The sequence below is a fragment of the Ambystoma mexicanum genome, chromosome 7p (genome assembly GCF_040938575.1).
Source record: "Ambystoma mexicanum isolate Mex_15411 chromosome 7p, UKY_AmexF1_1, whole genome shotgun sequence".
NCBI lineage: Eukaryota > Metazoa > Chordata > Amphibia > Caudata > Ambystomatidae > Ambystoma > Ambystoma mexicanum.
Window position 1 is genome coordinate 622,098,978 of NC_090939.1, and position 14,021 is coordinate 622,112,998.

A 14,021-nucleotide genomic window follows, 5' to 3' on the forward strand; every position below is an offset into this window, starting at 1 on the left:
TGTGCATGGCCTGACCTCTCGCGCATTTAAACTCGTGGTTCACCCCACACCTCAGATCACTGCGCAGATTCAAAAGAAACACAGAAGCACTCTGGAAGAATCATCCAATATCCCCTAACAAAGATAAATTCACAATAGCTTCCCTTAACTAAAAAGAGGTGATTCTACAGACTAAAAAAGAAACATACAATGACTGTATCATTCAAGCCAAATCAAGCAACAATGAACTCTTCAATATACTTAGAGAGTTGGAATCTCCTGCACCACCACCTGACACCTGTATCAAAGACACCACCAGGTGCACTAACATCCAGAAAGCATTACTGGACAAAATAACAATGTTACAAGATAAAATAGAATCCAAAAAAACATAGTCTCTCCGCTGTCACATACCAACCCACTACTTCAGCTCTGGTCGCTAAAACACACAAGCTATTTAACTTCTCTCCCCTTACCACCAAAGAGGATGAGGACATAATCACTAAGCTAAAACCATGAAGATGTCAGGGAGGCATATGGCCTGCTCCCATTATCAAAGAGGAAATCAAGGAGCTGGCTTCCTTTCAAACGTCTATAATTAACGCTTCTTTTGAAACAAGTACAGTCCCTAACAACCTAAAAGACGCATGTCTCCAACTTTATACAATGTGTTCACGAAGCCTCTGTTCAAGGACCTTGATGGTCTGGGTACCACCTATACTAATTCTGCAGATAACACCCAGATGCTCATCCCCATCACCAGAGACTACGTAACTGACCCCAAATCCTTGAATGACATTTACAGAATCCTACAAGCCTGTATGGCCACGCATGGACTCTGTCTTAATGTCGATAAGACAGAGTTACTCCACCTAGGATCGCAACAAAAACTCAACAGACTAGCCAAACAGTTTGACTCTTTCAATATAGACGGTAACACCATCAAGGTTTCCAAGGATGTGAAAACACTTGGCATCTACATCAATTCCGCTATTGCTCTATCAAGGCAAATCAATGCGACAGCTTCCTCAACGGCATAAACCTGCAAACTAATTGAGGCCTGCAGACGTTCCTAATTACATCCAATTGCATCTCCATAGCCAGAGCTCTAGTACTTTCAAAACTAGACTACTGCAACGCACTCTACCTAGGAACTAACCAACGGAACAAAAAGATGCAAGTTATATAAAGCAGCGCCATTAGGTCAGCACTGAACATCCCCAAATCATACCACATCTCAGAAATCTAGACAACAAGAATTGGTTATCAGTCAAGCAAAGGATTGCATTCAAATCCTTTTCACTTATGCATAAGTGCCTCAAGAATCTAGTGCCTAGTTACCTGACCAATAACTTCTCACGCAACACCTCAGATCGCCCTACCAGATCTGCACAGGCACACTGCCTCGAAATCCCTAGGTTCAAGCTCCAGAAGGCAGGCGGTAGCAGCTTTTCTGTCCTAGCAGCTAAATTGTGGAACACCCTGCATGCATTTACCTTTAAGAGCAGAACCTTCCTACCATCTATTCAGGAGAAATGTAAAAATGTGGCTCTTCGCCCAAGAGATTTAGAGACTCCCCTCCTAGGTCTGCTTACTAGCTAAACCTAATGTATTTCTCTAAAATGTATGTATCTGTGCACTGTCTATACATGTTAGAAATGCAATACTGTACATATGTAACTTTGCTATTGTATATATGTAACTGTGTTTTTGTACAGCCTGTAATCTATGCATACGAAAGAAATGCGCCCAGATGCCTTCAGGCTTGGAGCGCTATACAAAATACTAAATGCAAATACAGAAACTGTTCTCATTAATGTGTCCAACATTTCTAGTGTGTACTTCTTAAATGCACTGCATTCATAGATTGACTGGTGTGGTATAAAGGTTACATGGCTGAGTAACATAAGATAGTGGTATGGGCATTGTGATTTATAGTCCTTGCACGAGTATCTAGATCGAGGATCTATCGCCAAAACTTTAATATGCCCTCCAAAATGTCTGACTTGTTGGCGTACTTGCACAAATATTTGAGGTACCCCTTAAGTCGTGTCCAGATCAACTCAATACAATTTAAGCCACGGAATTCTGGGCGAGCTCGAACTCAAATGTAGAGGATTCTTTGGGGTGATCATCATGCACAATGCATAATTTGCAGTTGTCTTCCAAGCAATGTTCCTGTGCATATGGCATATGGCAGCATCCCCAATATAAATATGATCTCAAAAGACGGTTGCATCCATTATGCCTTTTAAAAAAAGTCAGGGTTGCTGGGCGCTTCTTTGAAATGCCAACCCAGGTTTGTACTCTTATAGGATCCTACGGGCAGGCATGCTTTAAATGTGTCCTTTATTCTTTCAGTGGTGCTGGTAGCCTTATTCGTGAGCAGGAATCTGCAAATCTTCCAACATCGCCATCCACACTTTCAAATGGGCCACCCGCTTTTCCTCTTTGAAGTCGGGGATCACATGGCAGAGCCTGCGAAGCACGTAAAAGGCATTGTTATAATGAAAGGATTGAACACTGTCTTATTTTAGTGTGGGGGAGGTAGAGTGGGTGAATGGAATCAGGCGGAGTGAGGTAAGTTATACTGGGTAAATGTGGTGAGGTAAAGTTAGTGAGCAGACTGATGTAGAGTACGTGAGGGAAAATAGTGGGGCGAGGTGAAGTAGAATGGGTGGGTGGGGTGAGGTAGAGCAAGTGAGCATGTAAAGGTGAGGGCTGAATGGGCTGAAGTACAATGGGTGAGAATAGAGAGGAGATGGGGTTGAGTGGAGTGATCTGGGGTGGGTAAATTAGGGTGAGCTATAGTGGATTAGTGTGGTGAGGTATTTGAGTGGGGTGAGGTACAGTAGGGGACGAGGGGATGTATAGGGAGTCATCTTGGTGAGGCAGAGTGGGTGTCTGGGGTGAGTTGTAGTGGACAAGTGGATGAGTTAAAGTGAGGTGAGTGGGATGAGGTAAATTCGGAAAATGTGGTGACTCACATAATTATAATTGTAATTGTTCTTTTATAACACGCTTAATATTTCTAGGCTAGGAGGAAAAATAGGAGTATTTCATATACTACTGGTCGAAACAATATTTCCACGACTGAGCAGAGATTCAATGGCTGGGGTGATACTTGCCTCGGCTTCAGGCTTCAATTGGTATTGGGATATACAGGGCAGCCTTTAAAACGGGTCTACCTTTATCTTCACAGCTTCGTCAGTGTATATATATCCCACCTCATTATCATAAGTGGCCAACAAAGTTTCTGGTATTTAATCAATCACCTCACGTATGTCCTCTTCGCATTGCTAGTCTTTCTCCACTACGCTTTCTCCCATGTCTTCCCTTAATGTAGCCATCACTGCTACCACATTATCTGAGGGTACACCCCAACTGGGCTGCAGTATATAGTGCATCTCATTTTACACAGCAACCCTCTCCCCAGAAAATGTACAGGGGATGCGGGACTAAAGCATGTTGATCTGTAATGGACCCCAAAGTGAGAGTAAGGGGTTCTGTCATCGGGTTTGCAAAAGTGGTATTCAATATGCCTACCGCTCTCACTGTCTCCCCTGATATCAGAACATGAGGAAAAATGTTAAATTTGCAAAGCAGATCTATTCACTCCTGTGTCAACTAAATATGATACCGGTAACGGTACCCCTTGCACAATGCATTGCACATAAGGACCCGCCTGTTCATCTGGGATCATAAGTGCTTCCTGACTACCTTCTCCTTCTGGTTGCAGAATCAATGTGAATTCCCACCTGACACTGGTGGGTCCCCGAGGGCAAAAGAGTTATTGTTTGGGTGCAGAAATTGAGAAATTGGGCAAGCTGGAACTGGCTGCCTTGGGACCTGTCCTCCTTACTGTCGCATGAGAACATTAATCAGAATATTGTTCCACTGTGGCTGTGGTCTCTGTAGTTTAAAAGTGCAAGCATTTTTTTCTAATGACCCCCCTGCATACAATAATTACAAATCAAAGGATTCTCTGCTATGGCTGTCGGAGCCTGTTGGCTATACCAATGTCCCTGTACCTATTACCCCTGTACTCCACGCCCCTGTTACTGATAAAATTGTCCCCATTGTCTCAGTTGCTGAGGTTGTCCCACATATCCCCCTGCTGGGTCTGATATGCCCGAGAACCTCCTTATCCTCTGCCTCTACCTCTATGTAACCCCCCCCCCCTTGGGCCTGATGCCCCAGATAATGTGCCATTCCCTGCAGCTGTCCCTGCACCTGTCCCTGAAGTCTCTGCATCTGCAACAACATGAGCTTGCTTTCAAATGTATCTTTGCTCTGCTCAGGGCAAGCAACGCAATGATTCGCCACTGCCACCAGCTCCCCTAACGGCTTGGTGAGTCAGCCTATACACACATTCTTAAGCTGCATCTGCACCTTGAGGAGTGAACCCTAAACAAATGAACAAGCTATAGCCTCCTGGGCTGTTTCCACTGGCTTTGTAATACCAGAATGCTGCGTGAACACCACCTTTAGTCTATCCAAATAAGCGGTGGGAGATTTGCCATTATTCTGTTTTGAGTTTCATATTGTTGCCCAATCAGTTTTCCTGGACACACTTATGCAACTGCTGTCACTATCCTTTCCTTCACCTGCACCAGAGCATCTCCTGTGCCTGGGTCAGTGGCTGGCCAGGCCACCCATTCCACTTAAAGCTGTCTTACCTCTCTTGGCATAATTATTCTCATAAGTTGGTTCATGTCAGCCCATGATGGGTTATAATACTGCATTACTGTTTGCAGTTTATTCAAAAATTGTTGGGGCTCTTCCCTTACATTGGGGAACTCCTTGGCCAATGTCCTAAGGTCACAAGGTGTCTATGGTACATGGACCATAACCATAACCAAACCCTACTGTTGCTCTCCATCCTCATGACCAGATGGAACGTGTCTGTGCAGAGATTGAAAGGGGTGCGGATCCCTTCCATATATAGTACCTTCCCATATATAGTACCTTCCCACATTACTGAGGGGTCATACAAGGGTGGTCCCCCCTGGATGCCTGTATCCCAGTAAAACCCATCCCGCTCAGGCTCTGCGCCTTGAGGGCAGAGGGCATTAAGGGAGATATCTCCACCACAATGTCCTCCTGTTGTGCCTCTGCTGGCTATGGCTCTGTAAGTGGTCTTATACTAATGAAAAAAGCAGGTATATTTTCTGGAGCCTCTGCATCCTGATCTTCCCAATCTTCCTCTGCCTTGTCTCAATCGGTCCTTCCTTCTCTACTATCTGGGTGCACAGTCGAGCCCCTTCCATTCTTCACCGACCTCTCAAAGATTTTACTTGTCTCCTCAGTCAATCATTATTCTCCCTCAGTCCTCTGATTTTCCTGGCGTTTCTCCTAGATATAGCCTCTTCCAGCCACGTGGTGAATGCTTCCCACTGTACTGTTGGTATCTTAGTACCTTCCGCTTCGAGAGCCCTTCTATTGGTTCCCCGTTTATCCAAATTAAACATTCCTTCAATGGGAAATTGGAGTCTGTCTGTTACTTCTAGTCAAGTCAAATAGTGCCATGAGTCAAAATAATCACAAGACAAACTGTTAAACTGCCTAAATATATAATGGGTGGTCGACCCTTTGGCATTTTCTCCATCTGCTTTGATTGGCATTTGCCCATTTTCCTTTTCTAATTTAAGTCTGCAGTTGCTCATCACTTGCACCATTAATGAGGTACCCCTGCTCCATGCGTTCTTTGACTCCACTCCACTGTGGTTCTGAGAGGGAAGGGGCCTACATTTAACAATTAAACACACTGTGGAGTGGGCCTGGCAGAGATGCATTCTCTCACCATCCTCTCATTCATCTGCATCTATTTAATTCTAGGCTCAACCCTTTCCAAAACCATTACCCTAATCAGTCCTGGGCATTGCACCGGACTCAGTCCCTATCCTCGATATGGTTCTACATTAATCACTGGATAAAAGAGAAACAGAACAAAAAAATAAACACAGGAACGAAACAGGCAAAACTATTACCAATACCATATTTCCAGCCCAAAATCTCCATCCAATTTCAACAATACCCCCTGAAAACATCCCATCCTGCATTGTCCATTTTCTGGTCCCAAACAGAACCCTCTGTTCTGTGAGGGATCAGAAATGAAAGCCATACACAAAGTTGTCATATTCTCAAAATCAGATGCGTTATGAAAAAAATAAAAGGTTGTGAAAAGATCTCTCTAGCCTAATCCAAAGAGAAACTACCCTGCCTAGAAACTAAAGCTACGGGTCAGTCTGAGTCAGAGAGCCTCATTACGACCCAGGCGGTAAGTTACCGCCTGGGTCCTACCCTTACCACCATGGCGTAAACTATGTTTACGCCATGGTGGTTGGCGGATTTACCGCCCCATTCCAAGGTAAGTGGGGCGGTAAATCCCCATTTCCCATTTTACCCTTCCCCATTCCCATTTTTGCCCCATAGGGCATAATGGGAATGGGGAAAGGCGCTAATTACGGCACCGTAAATTACGGTGCCGTAATTATCGCCAAGGTCCCTTTGCGGCATGGATTTTAACGGCTGCAAAAAGCAGCCGTTAAAAGCCATCCCGCAAAGGGAACCTTGTAATCAGGCGTTAAGGGTCGGCGCCATTTACGGCGCCGTAAACCCCTTAACGCCTGAGTCGGAATGAGGGCCAGAATGTCATTTATTGTAGAAAGCCACCCTTGTATCCAAAGTTCCCTATTGTGACCCTCACACTACAAACAAAAACAACAAAAGGTGTAAAGAAATGTTTTTATGTTAATGTTGGTAAAAAGTGTTCAAAACCAAACGTCTAAGGATGACTCCAACGAAAATGTTCTCCACAGTAAAGATCCTTGGATCCAGAGGTTGGTCCTCTTCCCCTGGATTCTTAGATATGATGGAAAAAAATGTCTCTTTTGCAAATGGTTCTTTTGTGTCTTCACTGGACTCACAAAGTTCTTGTTTAAACAATAGGTTCTGTACCAGTCTTTTTATAGTATTTCTGATAAATGTATAGATCACCTGGTATACTCCGCTGCCAGAAATCCTAATAAATTTCAACTGGCTGGTATACTCGCCTGCCAGGACTTTTCTTTGGGGTTTTCAGATTCCCTGGTATACTCCCCTGTTAGGAATCTTGATACAATTTCAGCTGCCTGGTGTACTCACTGAACAAGACTTTTCTTTAGGGTTTTCAGATTCCCTGGTATACTCCCCTGCTAGCAATCTTGATACAACTCCAGTTGCCTGGTGTTCTCACCTTTCAGCACTTCTTTATGTGTTTCACAATTCTTTGGTCATCATAGTTCTTTGCAAACTTCTCTCCTCATGCATCCATACTTGATTGGGGTTTGCTTTCATACTTGATCTTGTCTGCATTCAAACATTGTTTTTATTGGGTGCTGAATTTGTACTTTGTCTTGCCTGCATTCAAACATTATTCTTATTGAGTACTGATTTTGTACTTCGCCTTCACTGCATTTAAATAAACTTTGTATATTTTATGCATCTGCAACATCGAGCCATGTATATACGTGCTTGTCCGAACGCCCCAGGGTCCTCAACTGCTCTGGGTAGACTCACTGGTTCCTTCCAGCATCTCTGGTGCTTCGCATGCCTCTGCAGTGTGCTTCTTTCACCTGCTTTCCAGTGCAGAGTGTGCAGACATCCTTCCAGGGTCCTACGTGGCCATGCAGTCACAAGCCAGCTTCCTTCTCGGCAAAGGCTGGAAAACGCTGTTGCATTGAGCGAGCCAACCTCCAGGAGTTCCTGTGCAGCTCCCGGTGTCTCCACTGCCCTTCCTGCTCACACCCTGGGCTTCTCCTCTTGTCCCAGTAGTTATTACTGTTTGAGTGTGCATTATGTTCCTGAGCCTCAACCTGTATGCTAACGTCTCTTCCTGCAATGCTCAACCTGAACGTATGGTTGCCATATTTAAATGTCCCATGCACTGAAGGCTTGTTGTAGTTCGAGCACTTGTCACTTTGCACAAACTCCCTTCTCCTTCTCCTCGTCTCAGTAACTGAGTGATTATGGGAGTTGGAGTCCATGGATGTCATTGGAGTTTTTTCTCTGGGATTTCATATAAAGGCACATTATAAACAAAAGGTGATAAGTGTGGATATGGGTGTTTGCCCAAAAGGTTTATTAACTTATTCTACAGGAGAGAACAGTTAATTGACAATAGGCCATTAAGGTCTTGGGCATCACATAGCCCTCCTTATGGGGAAAGGGGGATACTTTGCCTCATCCAATGAAGTCATGACATCTCCCCCTCCCGTGGCCACATGGGAGTGGGTTCTCACAGGGGAATCTGTGATTACTCCATTGGATTCATCACAGTCGCATGCACTCTCACCACCCCCCATATCCTCCTCTGTAAGCCCCTATGGAGATTTGCAAACAGGTCTTCTAACTTATCGTTTCCAGTGCTTGTGGTGGTGTCCAGATGGGGGCCTTACAAGTCATGTGGTCTGCAGCATTGCGTGACAGGTTTGAGTCACTGTGACCATCTGTCAATACAAATCACAAAAAAGGACTCAGGAGTCTTGTTGAGAATTGACAAAGCAAGATAACATTTATTGTGGGTTTGCAAACCACATAAACAGACAGCACACCATTAGCCCACCACCCTAACTAACCAAACCCACCTCCAATTAGTCTTCCCCTTATATCTTCCCATGCCCTATCCCCCTACAATACATGTCACTTCTGTTTGACCTATCCCACCCCCTGATACACAACAATAATCCTTCTTCTTCATTCCCATAGTCCATCTTCCCTTTCCATCCCATATCCAGTCATCACATGATCCTCTGCTTCTGGGTCAGGCGCTCTGTTCTGATGATATCCACTGTCTACCTCCTCAGGTAAGGGGCACTGGGCCGCCACCACCTGATGCACATCGGCCAGGAATAGGATTCCATTGTCCCAACTGGTAAGAGCTGGCAAAATCCAAGATGGAGAGACAGGTGGCCTTCACCCAGTGCCCTGAGAGTTTGTGAAAGCACTATCCCAGCAGTCCTACTGCGTATGTCCATCTCAAGTAGCCCTCAGGACAAGCATTGCCTACAGCCAATAGTTGATGATTTCCCTATCCAATGTCTGCTAGGGTTTAAACATTTAAAAATAAATAATACTTGGGCATTACATTATATAAAATGACACTTCAGGTATTCAAATAGATATCGCCATACTCCTCCCATAGCCTTGTTTACCTTCATTTATAATCACTCATCACAGCATGACTTTATGGCTCCATCACAACACCAGTATTGCTCTCCTCTCCCCGCGGGGTTATCAATGTTCCCAACACAGAGACACAGGGAACTCTGGAATCAAACATTGGCAAGAAGGGGAAAATCTGTTTTAAATGGATGACTGATGATCCTGGGTAATAGCTGGAGATGGAAGGGCCTTTTTCCATGAGGAAGCCTGGACCACATTAACCCGAGGCAGACCTATTTCCCTGAAAAAAAGAGAAAATGGCCAGGAGAGGCCAACTGACTGAAAATTCCATAGTAACACTTGAGTAACAGGAAAACGGCTTTACTGCTTCTCCTTGACCTCTCCGCGGCATTTGATCTAGTTGATCACAAAATCTTATGCAATCACCTGGATTCAGCTGCCCACTTTTCCCATGAAGCCATCGGCTGGATCCATGCGTGTCTTCTCCACCACAGCTGCTGCCGACCCCATCCCCATCACATGCGGAGTCCCTCAGGGCTCATGCGTCTCCCCTACACTGTACAACGTGTTCACGAAGCCCCTGTTTGATGATCTAGATGGTCTGGGTATCACCTACACTAATTATGCCGATGATACCCAGATCCTCATCCCGCTGACGGGAGATTACAACCATGATTTGGCCTTGGTGAACAGGGTGTACCTCATCATCCAGGCATGGAAGGCATCTCACAGTCTATGCCTGAATGATGACAAGACTGAACTCATTATACTTGGTTCCACCGCAAACCTAACCAAATTGGACCATAACTACACCAGCTTCATTATAGACGGGAACACGATCAAAGTAGCTAAGGAAGGGAAAACCTTAGGAATGTACATTGACTCCTCCCTCTCCTTCCATAAACAGGTTAGCTCTATCGCATCCTCCGCAGCCTACACATGTAAACTTATAAGAGCAGCCAAACCCTTCTGAACCACCCAGAGCTGCATTACTCTAGCCAGAGCCCTTGTATTATCAAAACTGGACTATTGCAATGCCCTCTACGTAGAAGCTAGCAAACAAGTTACTAACAAAATACAGATGCTACAAAACAACGCTCTCAGAGCAGCACTCAGCATCCCCAAGAGAGAACACATCTCCAACATTAGGAGAGCCCATAACTGGCTCAAGACAACAGATAAAATCCTGCTCAAAGTAGCCTCACTAACACACAAATGCCTCAACAACGCTGCCCCCCGCTACTTAGTCGATAAAATAAGTAAACATGCCTCCAACAGACCTACCAGAACCTCCAACGCTAATCTTCTCACAGTTCCCAGATTCAAACGCACCAAAATGCGTGGCAACAGCTTCCAGGTGAAAGCAGCACAACACTGGAACTCCCTATCACCTTCTCTAAGAACACCCCAAACCTACACACACTTTAGACATAACTACATACACTGGATAAAGAACAATGACCGCTAATTCCATTCATCCCACCTCATCGCTACCTACCTGTAAATAAGTATATTTCTAAATCCGTAAACTTTTGCCTTTTTCATGACTGCTTCAATCATCTATTATCCACTGTATTTACTGCATTGTATCCATAAAACCATTGTAATTACTGTACTGCATTGTAACATGTAACCAAGCTGCGAATAACCTTGCTGCTCCTGCGCCCGCATACCCTTGGGTCTGGTGGGCAATACAAATGAATAAACTAAACTAAACTAAACTAAACTAAACTTGAGAGTCTCTGCTGGCTCTGGGCCTTAAAAAAGTGTTCACAATTGTGTATGAAATCTATCCCAAATATAATTAAATAAGTCCCCTAGAATCATTCCCCTCCTAGGTCCCTGGAGTGGGATGGAACTGGGAAGGAGTACTAGGATGAACTCCTTCCAAATAGTATATATTTGATATTTTAGTGTGAAAAGCAACAGAGCTTTCTCACTATATTTAAAGCCAATTTCAGATTTGACGTCTTGTAGAAAACAGCATTTTTCAGTGCAGGGACTGATACATAATTACTAACACACTATGCATGAGTTATATCCTGCTTTCACAGTATTTACTGTCCTATGGCACTCCACCGGAATGGGGACTTACACTTTCCGCTGCCTAATATCACAGGCCGCCAGGACTTCTAATGTCCCGGTGGCACTGGGATATCAGGGGGTGGCATGGGGTTACGAGTTCGCCGTAAATCTGCCGCTAGGACCCGCGGGTTACTGCCGAACTCGTAATGAGGCCTATTGTTACATGATGGAGTTGAAATGTGTCACTTCCAATCCCGTAGAAAATAATGCCATTTTCTACTCTCTCTTGACATTGCATAGTAGGAAAGGCCTTTGCACCTGTATGACCTGGTTTGTGAAGTGTGAAGGGTTCTCATTTCTGTAAAAATCCTAAAAACATGTTCCTATGTTAGATGGATGAACCAATATCCTGTGTGTTCTAAATTTATAGCATTGCTTCCTTAATCCAAATTGCAAAATTAGATGCTATTCATTATAGTCTGCAGGAAAAGGGGACCACCTTTGATTTACATTAATTTAAATAAATGTGATTTTTAACTATAAATGCAGCATGTTTCTTGACCCAGAATTGTGAGCTTAGAGTGGATGCAAGGGAATGTTAGATGAGGGATTGCCAAAAAGAGCAACATATCTATAGAAAATCTCAACAGCTTTGCTTTCATGCTACCATTTTAATCTGCACAGGGTGTAAAATTACTCATTATAGTGCAGTAGCACCTGGAGCGTTGCAACTGCCAGATGGGATTACCACAATACCTGATCTCAAGCCCAAATAACCAGACAGACTCAAATAATATGGACAAATTGTACTTTATTATCAGTTCAAGAAAGTAGGGAAACCTGGCGAGCAAAACAAATCACAGCTCACACACCATCAATGCATTTCTGTTACACAAAAGACTTTATACCGGTACCCAGTCAATTCATCTAAAACATTACAGAGTGGATCATTTCACTGAGGACAATAACACCGCAAACATTAAATAAATATATAAAGGGTAGTGGGGTAATGGATTAAATTGGGTCAAAATGGGGTGGCGTCATAAGGGTGGAAAAACAGGGAGCTTGGTGGGTGGACCCCTCCAAACAAAAATAAAAAAACAGATTTGATGTTTTTCAGTGTTTTGACAGCGATGAAATGTACCACTCTGTAATGTCTGTTGAAAAAATCACATATAACCCTTTATACCTCGATATACGTCAGCTATGATGTCATCCTCTGTGGCAAACAGTAAAAACCTATTGGGCGGAGGGATTGGTTAAGGGAACATATTTACCTATAGTCTATATATGTGTTTATTACATCATTGGCTGCCCTTTATCAAGCAGGCACGCCTTGAACCAACTATAACTATGTGAAATACAGATAATAGCAAAATAACAGCAACGGATTGGCTTCTGCAACCATTTATGGTCCATCACTACATAGCCCTTATGATTGGTTGGCACTCTCTTCCAACCTTGGACTTTCCGCTTGCTAGCAGCACGTAAGCAAAACGAATCCCAGGTGCAGGGAACAACGTTAGACAACTGTCCACTTGACTAATTAGGCTACCATCTCTCATCAGCTAGGCCCTAAGTCAAGGCATCTGCTTTGTACTTGACCTTGCTGACTCTTCTCTCCCTCAGAAATTTAAAGGGAGTGAATGTACATTGCTATCTTCATCTGGAGCTTTATGAATAGGCCTTGTTTTCTGGTCTTGTAGCACGTGTGAGGAGACCATGATTTCATCAATTCTGTCCTTCTATTTAGTGGTATTTGATTCCATTTTATTGGATGCTATTACTCTCCTCGGCCTCTGGAGACTTGGTTGCTTCACTCTGAATGTGCTTTCCATGTCTTTAATTGTATAGTACTTGGCACTCGCACATTTTCACTCCTTTGCTGAATCTAAGAGAAATATGTCCTGCGTGCATGGCTTATCCTCTTCGACTCCTTTCAGCCCTTGCAGTAGCAATTTGATGCGGCATCCTTGATCCTGAGCCAAAAAAATATTCTTTGTTCTTGCACACATTTATATTCCAGTGCTTGTCAGCTCTGCAGCCTTGTTTTTTCTCCTTCATGCTTCTTGCTTACTATTACATGAAGCTGACATCCATTTTTTCAACATGGCTGATTTAATCCTATTGGATTTCCTACATTTAACAAGCTTCTATGTGTCTCATCTACCTTGCATTTCTACGTATATACATCTATTAAATTTCTTCTCACTTATTTTCTCAGTATATGGGATTTCTTCATATTCGCATATGTGTTCCCTTTGTCACTGCAGTCACATCTTCATTCTTTAAGTATTTGTATATTGTTTCAGTGAGCCCTTGTCTCTTCTCTTCATGATGTCACTTTGCATCTGTCAAGCTTTACTTATAGTTCCATTGATGTCTGCAGACTTCCTTCTACCACATCAGTTTGAGGGTACATGCGATACAGTTGTCTGAGCGAATAACGTCTCTCATATATGCAATGAGGTATTGGGATGATATCTGGTGTCAAGCACAGTGTCTTCCTCTTGTTCTTCCAGTATGATGGCGGTGAGGCGGTGGTGTCTATTGACGTATACATTTGCATCTCTACACTGTGAGAAACCAGAAGGTGTCTCACCCGCTAATTCCCATGGATCTCTCCCTCAGGTGGCCAGGGCATAGCCATCGCCTTTGGATCCAGACCCTGGGGGTGGACCAGCGCGGGAGGATCACCTGGGTGAGGGGTCTTCGGGGAGTGGGAGTGAGACACCTGATGGCGAGACGCTCTATACCCCTCTTCCCTGTAACACCTTTACCCCAGCCTACCAAGTAAGTTATGTGGGAACTTTACCCCCCTTGTCTTTCTCCAACACTTCCACGTGTACAAC